This window comes from Podarcis vaucheri, assembly GCF_965113315.1.
Source record: "Podarcis vaucheri genome assembly, chromosome: 13".
Taxonomy (NCBI): Eukaryota; Metazoa; Chordata; class Lepidosauria; order Squamata; family Lacertidae; genus Podarcis; species Podarcis vaucheri.
In genome coordinates, this window is record NC_138751.1 from 27,369,755 (window position 1) to 27,382,686 (window position 12,932).

Sequence of the window (12,932 nt, forward strand, 5' to 3'; positions counted from 1 at the left end):
CGTAATCTGGGGAACTGGGTTCGCTTCCCCGCTCCTCCGCATGCAGCTGCTGGGTGACCTTGGGCTAGTCACACTTCTCTGAAGTCTCTCAGCCCCCCTCACCTCACAGAGTGTTTGTTGTGGGGGAGGAAGGGAAAGGAGATTGTTAGCCACTTTGGGACTCCTTAGGGTAGTGATAAAGCTTGATATCAAATCCAAACTACTACTTCTCCTCCTTCTCCTTCTCCTTCTCCTTCTCCTTCTCCTCCCCCTCCCCTTCGTCTTCTTCTTCTTCTTTGGGGCTACAAGCATTCCCCCCCTGGAAACAATTAACAAGGAAGTGTGCACTAATATTTCACTAGATTTCCAGAAGTGCTTCTCATGTTGTGTGAAATATATAACATGAAAATTAAAAAGTCAGTAAATGCTGGGAAGGTGCAATAAAGTGGCATCTGGATACAGCTCTTGTACAGCTCTAGACCACACTGAGATAGATGGACCAATATCAGAATCAGTTTCTAGACCCCTGCCCACCATCCTGCATTGTTCAGGACAGCCCCATGACCTTCCAAATAAGGTTTTTAATGTGTCCCATGTAGCTACTGCAGTAAGGAAGCAATCAGAAGCGTCCCTTCCAAGGACTCATATAGTGGTAGGAGTTATACAAATAGGTCAATGTGATCACATTAGTGTAGGTATGTGGAATAATTTACCAAGTAGGTTAAGGTTAGGTCAGCACCCTTAGGCACCTTTGAGTTCTGAGACTTGCCATAGAAACCCTCTCAGGCCAATTACAATATTTCAACCACCCACCCCAAAAAAACCATGAAAATGTTTGGGTCAGGGGGGTAGTTTTGTGAAATCCCCCACCTACCAGTTTGATTTACTGATTCATCAGTGCATTAACTTGGAAGTAAGAACCATTAAGCTCAGTGTGATTTACTTCTGAAAACAAATCAGAACTGCATTATTAATATCAGATTTGCCCCCTCTTAAAAAAAAACAAAAACAAAATACACCACAGTGAGACACCTTTTGAAGCTCTGGGTCTACTTTCGGATTTGGACTTGTTTCCTGCTTGGCAGGGGGTTGGACTCGATGGCCCTTGTGGTCTCTTCCAACTCTATGATTCTATGATTCATTGTTCCCCTGGAACATTCTTATTTTAAATGTGGGGTTTTTTCCAGTTCAGACTTTCCTAGGATTGAAAACCTCTGCATTTCAAGGGGGAAAGGTCCAGGTCAACTCTGGGATGGGGAAGATGTCATGTGAACACCTGTACACTAACAGGGGCACAGGCCAGTGCATGTCCAGTTTTTGTTCCACCGTGTACAAGTGAGTCCTGGAGGACCTGTTCCCTATCCTGAAGGCAACTGTTCCACCAGGCCAGGGAGGGCAGAGCCCTGACTGACTTCAGCTACAAAAGCTGAGGCTGCTGAACAGAATCTTGGACAGGGGTTTTGTTTGGGGGGTGGGGGTGCTGTTACTGATATTAATGTTTTGTATCTTTATATAAGATCTTATTACGATTTATGTGGATATTGTTCAAACTGGTTGTGTATTTTTTGATGTTTTGATTTATTGTCTATGACTTCTTTTGTTATGTTGTGATTATGTATTTTTTCATGCTGTAAGCCACCTTGAGCATAGTTTAAACTATGGAAAGGCAGCATACAAATAAATTATGTATATTCTTTATGTATATATATTATGTATATTCTATCAGTCGAATAAAAGATTGATTGATTGATATTATGTATATATTTCCCTGAGTGGGAAAGAAAACAGCTATTTTTAATGCAACAACCATTTTGCATTTCAAAAAAGCACCTCAGAACAGTGTTTTTTGGGTGGCTGCCCCAATTCACTTTCCCTTTGAAATAATGTTACCTCAATCCCAAAATCCAGATGGGTGCATAGAGAAAGGGGAGCATGAGCACTGCTTAAAATAATGTAATATGGGCCCTGCTTGGTCTGACCAAAGACTTCCTTCTCTCACAGTGGCCAATAGTGATGGGCAACTATGTCTATTTCAGTTTCTCTGAGTTTCTCATTTTACCTGTCTTAAGTACAGTTCACCATGTTTCCACTTCAGTTTCTGGTGTGTGTGTTTGTGTGTGTGTATTTATGAAACTTTGTCACCATTTTAGTGCATGTTTATCCTGCAATACACATATTCATATGCAATTTTGTCTGGTATGCACAGTCCAGCAAGCAAAGTCTTAGAATATAATTCCTTTTGTGTGTGTTTTTTCACTAATATATACCTTTAAAACTTTATATATTTTATTAGATTTATACCCACTTTTCTTTCATCTGGCAAACTAAGGTAACATACATGTAGCTCTCAACCAATTAGCCATCCAGAAATTGACCAGACACAGACCTATTTAGGTTCAGCAACGCAATGGCAATGTGGCCCTTTATATCACAGTTTGAGACTATGGACACCTTCCCCTAATACACACACACACACACACACACACACACACACTTACTTTTGGGGGGGAGGGAGGAAGATGGATAAGTGCAAATTTCAAGGATTGGCTGTGTTATGGTTTGCATAATGTTATGAGCAGAGCAAATCAGGACAACTTGCATCCGACTGAAAATCCTACCCAGCCCTTTGGGTACCCCATTTCTTACATTCCTCCATTGTGAGAATTTCACATTTATTTCTATTTTCTGCTTTCTGTTCTTTAATCAATTACCAATACACAAGAGGACCTCTTCTCATATCTCAGGACAAATAAACGTATCCAGGAGCTTGTGCTGAAGGACATTGTTGAAAAGTTTTTGAAGTACAGTACACATTGTCTCTTCAGTCACTCCAAACCACGGACAGGTTCAAACAGAGGGCAATTCTTCTTCAACAAGACATTCTTATACATGTTTAAATCATTTTATATTTACTTTCCACCACTTCTCCTGGAATAAATGTTCATCAGCCTGTAATTTCCTGGATTCCCCCGGATACATTTAAAAATGGTGCTACATTAGCCACTTCCTTTGGGTTTGGAGGGGTGGGTTACATAGAGGAAGGTCACATATTGAATTGGAAGAAGGGGTGGGCCAGGTTTAAAACTGTGCCAGAGATCATGGAGAGTAAAAAAATGGGATAACGAAATAGATGGAATTATAGTTAGAACTGCATAATTTAAAGTCACTTTGACATCCAGCCTATTTCTAACCTCCCTTTGTCTTTTATTTGACTATTCTCTTCAGCATTCCTTAAAAAAAAAAAAATCTTTTACTTCAAATTCCGGATTAATCAAATATTTGCACTTTTTCACAATTTAATACCTGAGCATTATGTATGTGACAGATCTTCAAGACTCTGCACTCAATAAGCATGAAATTTCTTCCAGTAGTGCAGGGGTCAGCAATGTTTTCAGGCGTGGGCCGGTCCACCATCCATCATACCATGTGGGGGGCCAGACTATATTTTATTTGGGGGGGGGGGGGAATGAACAAATTCCTATGTCCCACAAATAACCCAGAGATGCATTTTAAATAAAAGGACACATTCTATTCATGTAAAAACACGCTGATTCCCGGACCATCCATGGGCCAGATTGAGAAGACGATTGGGCTGCATCCGGTCCCCAGGCCTTAGGTTGTATACCTCAGTAGTGTATACCTCACAGCAGAGAATGAGATTTGTAACAAATACAAGATCCATCCATACTAGAGATGTGCAGAGCCTCTACCAGCATCCTTCCCATCCACCTGATTTCTTAATCTCTCTGCTTTTATGCATCAATTTCTTCAGGGCTTGCACCACATCTTTATTTCTCAGACTGTATATGAAGGGGTTGAGTGCAGGGGTGATGACTATGTAAAACACAGAGGCTATTTTGACATGCTCCTTGGATGCACTGGATTTTGGTTTCAGGTATATTGAAAGGACGGATCCAAAAAAGAGTGTGACCACAGTCAAGTGTGAGGAGCAAGTGGAGATGGCCTTTCGCATCCCCATACCAAAATGGCTACCAAGGATGGTGTAGAGTATGCGAGTATAAGACACAAGTATTAACGAAAGAGGTAATATCAAGGTGAACACACAGGAAATAAACATGCACATCTTGGCTTGGTGTGTCCCCCCATAAGCTATACTGACTAAGGCTGGCATTTCACAGAGAAAATGGTCTATCTTGTTATGGTCACCAAAGGATTGTTTCAAAGTGAATGCAGTGTTGACGGCAGAAAAGAAGAAGCCACCCACCCAAGAAGTAGTGGCCATTGCAATACAGGTCCGCTTGGTCATGATGAGGCTATAGTGCAGTGGAAAGCAAATGGCAACATGACGGTCATATGACATGACGGCGAGAAGAAAACATTCTGTAATGCCAAATGAAAGGAAGAAATAGAGTTGCACAGCACACTGGATCAGTGGGATGCTCTTTTTCTCAGCCAGAAGGTGAGATAGCATCTGGGGCACCACTGTTGAAGTGTAGCAAACCTCCAAGATGGAGAAGTTAGATAAGAAGAAATACATCGGTGTGTGAAGGCGCAGATCTGCTTTGACCAAGACGACTATGAGCAGGTTGCCAATCACAGCTGTTATGTAAATCACATTGAACACAGCAAAAAGTGCAACTTTGATTGTAGCGTTGTCTGTAAGCCCCATTAAGATAAATTCCTTCGGCAAAGTGGTCTGATTGATTTCTTTCATTATATCTAAAAGAAAGATTATCATGGTCGCAATTAGCTATGGTCCAACACAGGTTTAGAGATACCATGAGGCTGCCATCTTCTGTAGCAGCCTACTTGAGAGTAAGCCCCATTTAATTCAGTGGAACATGCTTCTGAGTAGACCTGTTCCAGTCTGCTCTATAAATGCCCATTATTTTCTGTTGGATGGTGGCCACCATCTTCATACTGACATATAATACCAACATTATAATGATTTACTGTTTCCTGAACAATTTCCACCCCCAGTTCAAAGTGTTATGCATTTAAATATTTATTATTTAAACATTTAAAGCTCTGAATGCTTTGGGAGCTGGATAGCTAAAGGACCCACCTTTATTCACAGGTATTTCTCTGTGTGCTTCAGTCTTCAGAGGACTCTCTGCTCTAAGTTTCACCTCCATATGAGATGCTGCTGTTGACCATGAGGAAGGGGGCCAATGATAAGTAATCTATGGCTAATTAGCCATTACTTGCCTTTCCTCTCCTTAAAGCATCAAGTGTCTAAGAAATAAGGCAACTGGTGCCTGCAACCCATAAACATTCCTGATTCCATACATGGAAATTGGTACGCTTTACACTATGTAGTTCTCATTTTTTAGCACAGTATTTTAACTCTAATATTCATCTAGCCTCAAGTTGTGCGTTTGTTTAAAATGGATTACTATGGGTCTTATTTCTTTCCCTCTTCCCTCCACTTTCTATTGTTGTATTGAATATTAGAGAGTATAAATTACTGTTAATCCATGCTCTTAGAAGATAGTGTCCCTGCCAAACAGCAATGTTTTTTGATGCATGTGAAACAGAGAAAGCAAATGCTTTATATAAAATAATGTCCCTTGCTTGGGATTTGTTTAACACATGAATAATACACACAGGGATAACTTGTAAGGATTTGCTGGGAGGAGATTCACATGGGACATACAACTCTGCCCTGAATTTCTTTGGAAATCACAGTACAATTATTTTGGTGTGTCCTGAGGATTTAAGGTTACTTGTGATTCAAGACGATATCTGCACATCCATCCGTTTACATATGCTGAAGTAGCAATCAATATTCGGTCTCTCCCAATTATTACCTGCAGGTTAACAATTTTGCATGGAGTTCTCTTATGGGTCCTAAGGAACACTTGTAGGTTTGGGTGTTGTCAGGGACTGGGCAGAGGAGGAATGGTGGAGACTGCCTCCCCAGCCTGACCCTTCCAGAGAAGAAGACAGTTCAGAATTACAACCACATTGAACATTCATAGCTTCCCTCAAAAATTCCTGGAAACTGTACTTTGTCAAGGATGCTGAGAGTTACTAGGAAACCCCCTTTCTCCCACAGAGCTGCAAACATTGAGGGGTTTATTTTTAAATCATTCTGCCATTCTGCTTCATGGAGCCTTGGAAACAATTTCCAGGCCCTCGTGAAGCACTGGAAGTCATGTCCCAAGGTCTTGTGGGACCTCGTAGGTGGTGTCCATGGTCTCGTGGGGCCTCCAATGTGACTTTCAGGACCTTATGAACCACTGGAAGTTGCATCTGACATCTTGTGGGGCCTTGGGGGTGGTGTCCAAGGCCTCAGAGGTTGAGTCCAAGGCTTTGTGGGGCCTCGGACATGACTTCCGGTGCTCCCAGGCACTGATGTGGCATGCACACTGTAACATGATGTCATCACATCACATTATGTCGTGTGCGCCGCTGGGCACCCACAACCTAGGGCCCAAGTCGGTGCCCCTGCTCAGTACTCTTAACAAATTATAGTTGCCATAATTCTTTCAGTGAAACCATGCCTACTTAAAGTGCTTTACATGTATAGTGCTGATGGGACCTAAGAGTGCTTTAAATTTATGGTGTGAATGTGATATTAAAATACATGCATTCATATCCACAATTCAATGTGGAACTAAATTGCAAAAAGCCACCACAATTAACTAGTTGTTTATACTGTAAATCCTAGGAGAATTACACTTAGAATTCCTCTGGTGCAACTGTAGGAGATTTAGGTTGAATCTTTATGGTGGAGCAGAACAAAAGCAGTGTTATGCTTTTAGCTGGTGTTATCTGAGTAGTCTAAGGACAGCTTAGAAAGGTAAAGTTATCCTCAAAAAAGCGAAAGTTGGGTTTATTAAAGATGGATCAGAGCCATCTTATGAACCGTGTTCTGCAAGGTAAAACTGTAACGCATTGGTATATGTTCTTTTAAGAATTCCAGTGGAATAATATTCTTGCACATACTCAGCAGAGTTGAAGCATGGAACAACCACCATTAGGGGCTGTGAGCCTATAGTGAGAAAGGGGGGTTATTTTACTCAGAGCAAGCCCTGAAATTCTTTGAAGTGGGGCTTCTAAATTTCGTTTTTGTTTTGGAGTTATTGGCACTGGCAACCATTTTAAGAAGACTGCTGAGGAACTAAGGTGAGTGAATAGACAATTTTCCCCTTTGTGGCCAGTAAGAAAAAGCTTCAAAAAGAGGTTTTGGTACTGAGAGTAGCAGCCTAAGATAGAATACTGTTATTGTTTGATGTTTGAGAGTTATAAGCTATATGTCTCTGTATCATTCCTTTCTTTCCAGTCCCTCCAGAGACCCTGGGGGAGAAAGGCACTTGGCAAATCCACACTGTGATCAACTCCCACCTGGAAACCAATGTCCCCACTGTTGAAGGATGTGTGGGTCCAGAATTGGCCTCCACAGTCACTTACGGACTCATCGTTAAAACTATGTTTATGGAAGACAAACTTACTCGGCTATGAGTGATTGCCAAAGAAAGAAAAAGAGCAGTGGCTTCAGGCAGTGTTACAGACAGGGATCATTCCTGGCCCTTGCTGGAGATGCTGGGAAAAAGAAATAACTGAGGAGCACATCTAAAGAAGTGAGATTTGGTCCTGGAATTTTAAAGCAAGACATGTAAGAAAGAAGATGAGGGGGATAGGTTTAGTTATAGAGTGAAGGCATAGGCTGTCTTGAAAAACATTTGCACAAGGTAGGAAATGGGAGAGTTGTCAAAGATCAATCTACTTAACTAAAATGTGTTTGTGTGTGCGTCAGAGAGAACGGGAGACAGAGAAGCATCCAGTACCCTTATGATATTTTTTTAAGTGTGCATTTAAAAACAAACTTGTGATTGTTGTTTCATTTTGACTTAGTACCCACCCTCACTCCAAAGTCATAGGGCCAAATCACAACAGTTAAAGATTAAAAAACAGTCGCTCACTTGAGTTTTCTTTTTTAGTATGTTTTGTATGTGTACTGTGTGCATGCAATTGTTTGTGTGCAGAACTGACTGAGTACAAATGGACAAAGGTGGCTGAACAGGCCTACATACTTAAGCCCCAGTAAAATGTCACTGATGTAATTAATCTTCAATTCCTTCATTTTCTTACTATTGTTTTACATAATGCAGAGCCCCTCCTTACAGGGACAGAAATGTCAAGAAATGTTGTTGTTGTTGTTGTTTTTCTCTTCAGATGAGAGCACTCTGGTGATACCGTAAGAATGAATGCAACTTCCACCAGCTATTTCATGTTCCTTGGATTTCCCAGCCATCTGGAGGTGCAGATTCCCATGCTTCTTCTACTTTCTGCTGTCTACGTGGTCACTGTAACTGGGAACTCTTTCATCATTGCCATCACTTGTGCAGACACCAACCTTCATTCCCCGATGTATTTTTTTCTGAGAGTGCTATCGCTCCTGGAGATTTGCTACACCACTGTCACCCTTCCCAAGATGCTGCATGACCTTGTTTCAAGAGACAAGTCCATCTCGTGGCTGTGCTCTCCAGTGGCTGTGCTCTCCAGATGTATTTTCTTTTATTCCTAGGAACAGTAGAGTGCTTCCTCTTGGCTGTGATGTCTTACGACCGGTACCTTGCAATATGCCTCCCCTTGCACTATATGGTTTTGATGTCCAAAGGTGTTTGTGTACGCCTAACTTTGGCTTCATGGCTGTGTGGCATTCTTCTTCCACTGGTGAATACAAGCTGGGCATTCAGCTTGCCATACTGTGGCTCTAACGAGATCAACCATTTCTTCTGTGACTTCCCACCAGTTTTGAAGCTAGCCTGTGCTGATACATCTCTGAATGAAGCAGTGATGCTAGTGAGCAGTTTGATCATCACTCTGATACCTTTCGTCTTCATACTCATATCCTATGCCTGCATCCTTGGCACCATATTAAGGGTGCCTTCAGCTACAGGTAGGCAGAAGTTGTTCTCCACCTGTTCTTCACACCTCATCATGGTGACACTTTTCTACGGCACAGCCAGCTTTATGTACTTGCAGCCCAAATCCAGTTATTCTTTAGAACGAGATAAATTCCTCTCCCTTTTTTACACTGTTATAACACCAATGCTAAACCCCATCATTTATACCTTGAGGAACACAGAGGTGAAAAAGGCAGTGAAGAGAATGACAAAGAGGAAAATATTGTTCTAATTTTCACTTTTTATTTTTAGTGGCTGTTGTGTACTTACTAATCACCCTAAATTTGGGATCTTCTTAAAGTTGTGAGCTTTGTTGTATATACTACATTGGTATATCATGCAATGAAAATCATAAATGCATAGAATTGTAGATTTGGAAGGGAACCTGGTGGGCATCTAGTCTGACCCCTCCCGCAGTGCAGTAATCTCAACATGTAGTCCTCATCCAGCCTGAAGCCATACCGGACCCTAGGGAAAGGGGGGGTACACACAGCTACTTTGTATTCAGTGAGCTTAACCATGGGTGGCAGCACCCTAGATTGTGACTGTGAGCACAAGGATACAGCCAAAGAAAGCAAAGCCTTCCTAATAAAATACGGTAATGAGAAACTTCAAGGAACAAAGCTCTACTATTTGTGTTGGCTAAGAGCAATGGATACTGGATTTTATAATGATTGTATTTTTCTTGAACATATTACCCATCCTTTACCCAAAGGTCTCAGGAGAGAGAGATATTTTTACTATGGTCTGTCTTACACACCTAAAACGTTGACTGGCTTTAAATTAACTTCAAAGTAAAAATAATTCTGCATTTCCCCCCCCCCCTCAACTCTGTCACTGACAGAAAACTTGATTCTGTGTATGAATATATGGAGTTACCTTATACTAAGTCAGCTGATTTGTCCATCTCGTCTAGTGTAGTCTAATACAGTGTTTCCCAACCGGTGTTCCGCGGCACACTAGTGTGCCGCGAGATGTTGCCTGGTGTGCCGCGAGATGTTGCCTGGAGGGAGGCGGGCGAGTCCAAAAAAGGTTGGGAAACACTGCTCTAACACACGCCAGCCGGGGTCTGCCTCCGCGTTGCATCAGCTTCCTCGCTCTCGGCGCTCTGCTTGCCAGCCTGGTGGCCTCTGCCCCGCCCTGAGACTGGAAGGGAGGGGCGGGGCTTCCACTGCGGCTGCGTCTCTGGCTCTTTCGACTCATTCCTCCTCCGAGTGGGCTTGAAAGAGCGGCCGATGGATGAATCGGCCGGCGACCCTGAAGCCTTGTGCAAAGTAGAGGAGGCGGAGAAGCGACGGCAGGGAGCTTAGGCGCCGCATCCGGCTCATTGCGGGAAGTCAAGATGGCGGCGGGTAAGTGTGGGAAGCAGCTTTTTCCCTCCGCCGCCCCCCTCTCACCGGGAATAAAGGGGGCCCCGCTGGGGGGTGACGTTGTAGAACGCAGAGTTCTTATTTTGGGAAGGTTTGAGGGGTCGGACTAAGCGGGTTGGGGGCTGGTCTGGGCTTCCGCTCCCTCCCCTCCCCACGGAGTGTACCTGTGGTGCAAGGAGGCGCTCTGAGCCACTGCTCTGGGAAAGGAAGGAGGGCGAGGCGGCCTGGCCAAGTACAGGGGAGACCCGTAGTGGGGAGCAGGGGGAGGAGGAGGCACCGAGGAATGGGGGTGGGGGAGACTCCCTCGCTTTGCAGAAACTGCAAAAAACGAGGCAGGAATTGGGTTTGTTTTTGTAGCTCAGGACGTGCTTCGCTTCTGGTGTGCCTAAGGCGGCCGCCCCAATTCTCCCCTAGCCTGTCTTTCCAGGTGCTGCCCCCCCTCCACAAAGGGCCATAGAACTGTAGAGTTGGCAGGGGTCCCAAGGGTCATCTAGTCTTAAGTTTCTCTTTCAAAAAGGAAACGTGGGTTAAAGCGGCGGCGACGCCCCCCACTCACTTTCCTGCTCTGGCTTCCCTAACAGTTTTCCGAGTTGCGTCACTGGATCCAGCCCCCTTTTCCACAGGTGACACGGGGCTGGATGGAGGGAAAGAGGGCTTTACGTCGCGCACAAAGGCATCCTCCTAGAAGCGCTCTGGGCCGGCGCCGTTTCGCCGAAGGCGCCGGAGGACCCCCACCCTCAGCTCCTTCAGAAAGGACTGGAGCGGAATAGCCCTTTCTCTTCTTCCCCAACCCTTGTCGTTGGAGGAGTCCCTCAGTCCCTCGCTTTGCTGCCTCCTCCCCCCCCCCACCCCCAAAGCTTGGAGGTTCCCCGGCAAGGGGGAGGGGAAAAAATTGAAACTTACACTTTCGTGCGTCCCTCCCGGCGTGACGCTGCGCGCTGACATCACGGGGCTGTAATGGTGGTGTGCCTCGAGATTTTTTTCATCAAACAAGTGTGCCTTTGCCCAAAAAAGGTTGGGAAACACTGGTCTAATACAGGAGTAGCTAATGTGGAATCCTCTTAATGATGTTTGACTAAAATTTCCATCATCCTGGACTACTAGCATCATGAGCTGAGGTTGATGAAGCAAAATACCTAGGGGATTGGTTACCCCTGGTCTATCTGACTAGCAGTGGGTTTGTGAGTTTTCAGGCAGAGACCGTTTCTATCATCTGCTCCATGATCCTTCTGACTGGAGAAGTGAGGGATTGAACCAGGGACTGTTCTTACTTAGCATATTGTTATATAACACCCACAATCTCTACAGCAGTGTGATATTCCAGGGAACTCCCTGTAATCTCGCATTGTTGTAGAGATTGGGGATGACGTGTAACACAGGATCTGTTTTTCCTTTTGGAAATGCTGCCTTGAGAAAGGCAAGGAGTGATGCCCAGTGGGTATGTCAATAACTATTGGCTGAAGTTGTGTCAGCTCGTTCAACTTGCTGCTGACAGCAGCAACATTTGCAAAATGTATGAAGGCACGAAGACAGCGTTGGAAGAGCTGGACGCCCACAAGATGAGCATGTCCTTCCATGAAAATATGTCTGGCACATCCAGTGTAATGGTTCATCTTTGGATGCTTTCCCTATAAAGAGTGGTGAAAAGGTCTGTGTTCTTGTCCCAACTCTCTTTGGCAAATTCTCTCTCTTCTCCTTGTTGTTCTCATATGCTTTCCGCTTCACTGAAGACAGTCTGTATTACCATTCCATCCCATTTAAGGAGCGATGGGGTCTGTTCAACCTGGCATGTCTCTGTGCCAAGACCGGAAAACTCTAAAGAAGCTCTACAGAGACTCATTGACCATTTTGCCCAAACCTGCATGGAGTTTGTCCTCTCTATCAACCTGACAAAGAACAACACCCTAGGTCAGGACATTGTCACTGGTACTCCAGGCAGATGGTAGACGATTTTGTCTACTTGGCCTCCAGAGTAACCACCAACTTTTCCATTGATGCTGTGTATTGGCAAATGTATTGGCAATACAGCAATAGCTCGCCTCTCCAAAAGGGTATGGGAGAATATGATACTAACGTCCAATACAAAGGTGACATACAAAGGCCTGTATGTTGAGCACACTGCTTTATGAAAGTGAATCATAGGCAACTTCAACCAGCAGTGGCACCTCAATATACATGGTGTCAGGAAGATTTTGGGCATCACATGGCAGGAGAGAGTCTTAAACAAAGATATGCTCTCCCCACCCAGCATTCCCAGCATGTTTGCACTTCTGTCTCAGTGACATTTGCACTATTGGTCATGTCCACAGAATGGAAGGTGGCATGATCCCCAAGGACATGCTCTACAGGGAGCTTGCTTCAGATACTAGACCTGTTGGAAGACCAATTGTGCATTACAAAGATGTCTGCAAAGATGACATGAATGCTGGCAGCATTAACCCTGCCATGTGGGAATCCCTTGCAGATGGTCACAGTGCCTGGAAACAGTCAGGTCATGGATCCACAGAAGTGACCAAAAGAGAAATGAAGGCTGGGAGGGGCACAGAAAGAAAAAGTGGCATGGTGCACTTGCAGCAGCAAAACCAGATGCCTTAATTTGTCCCATCTGCAATAAAATATGTCTCCCTCATATTGGTCAATGATCTCTACAGTCACAGCATGCACTGTAACTCTCCAATGGTTTAACTTTAGTCAACACTGGCTATTT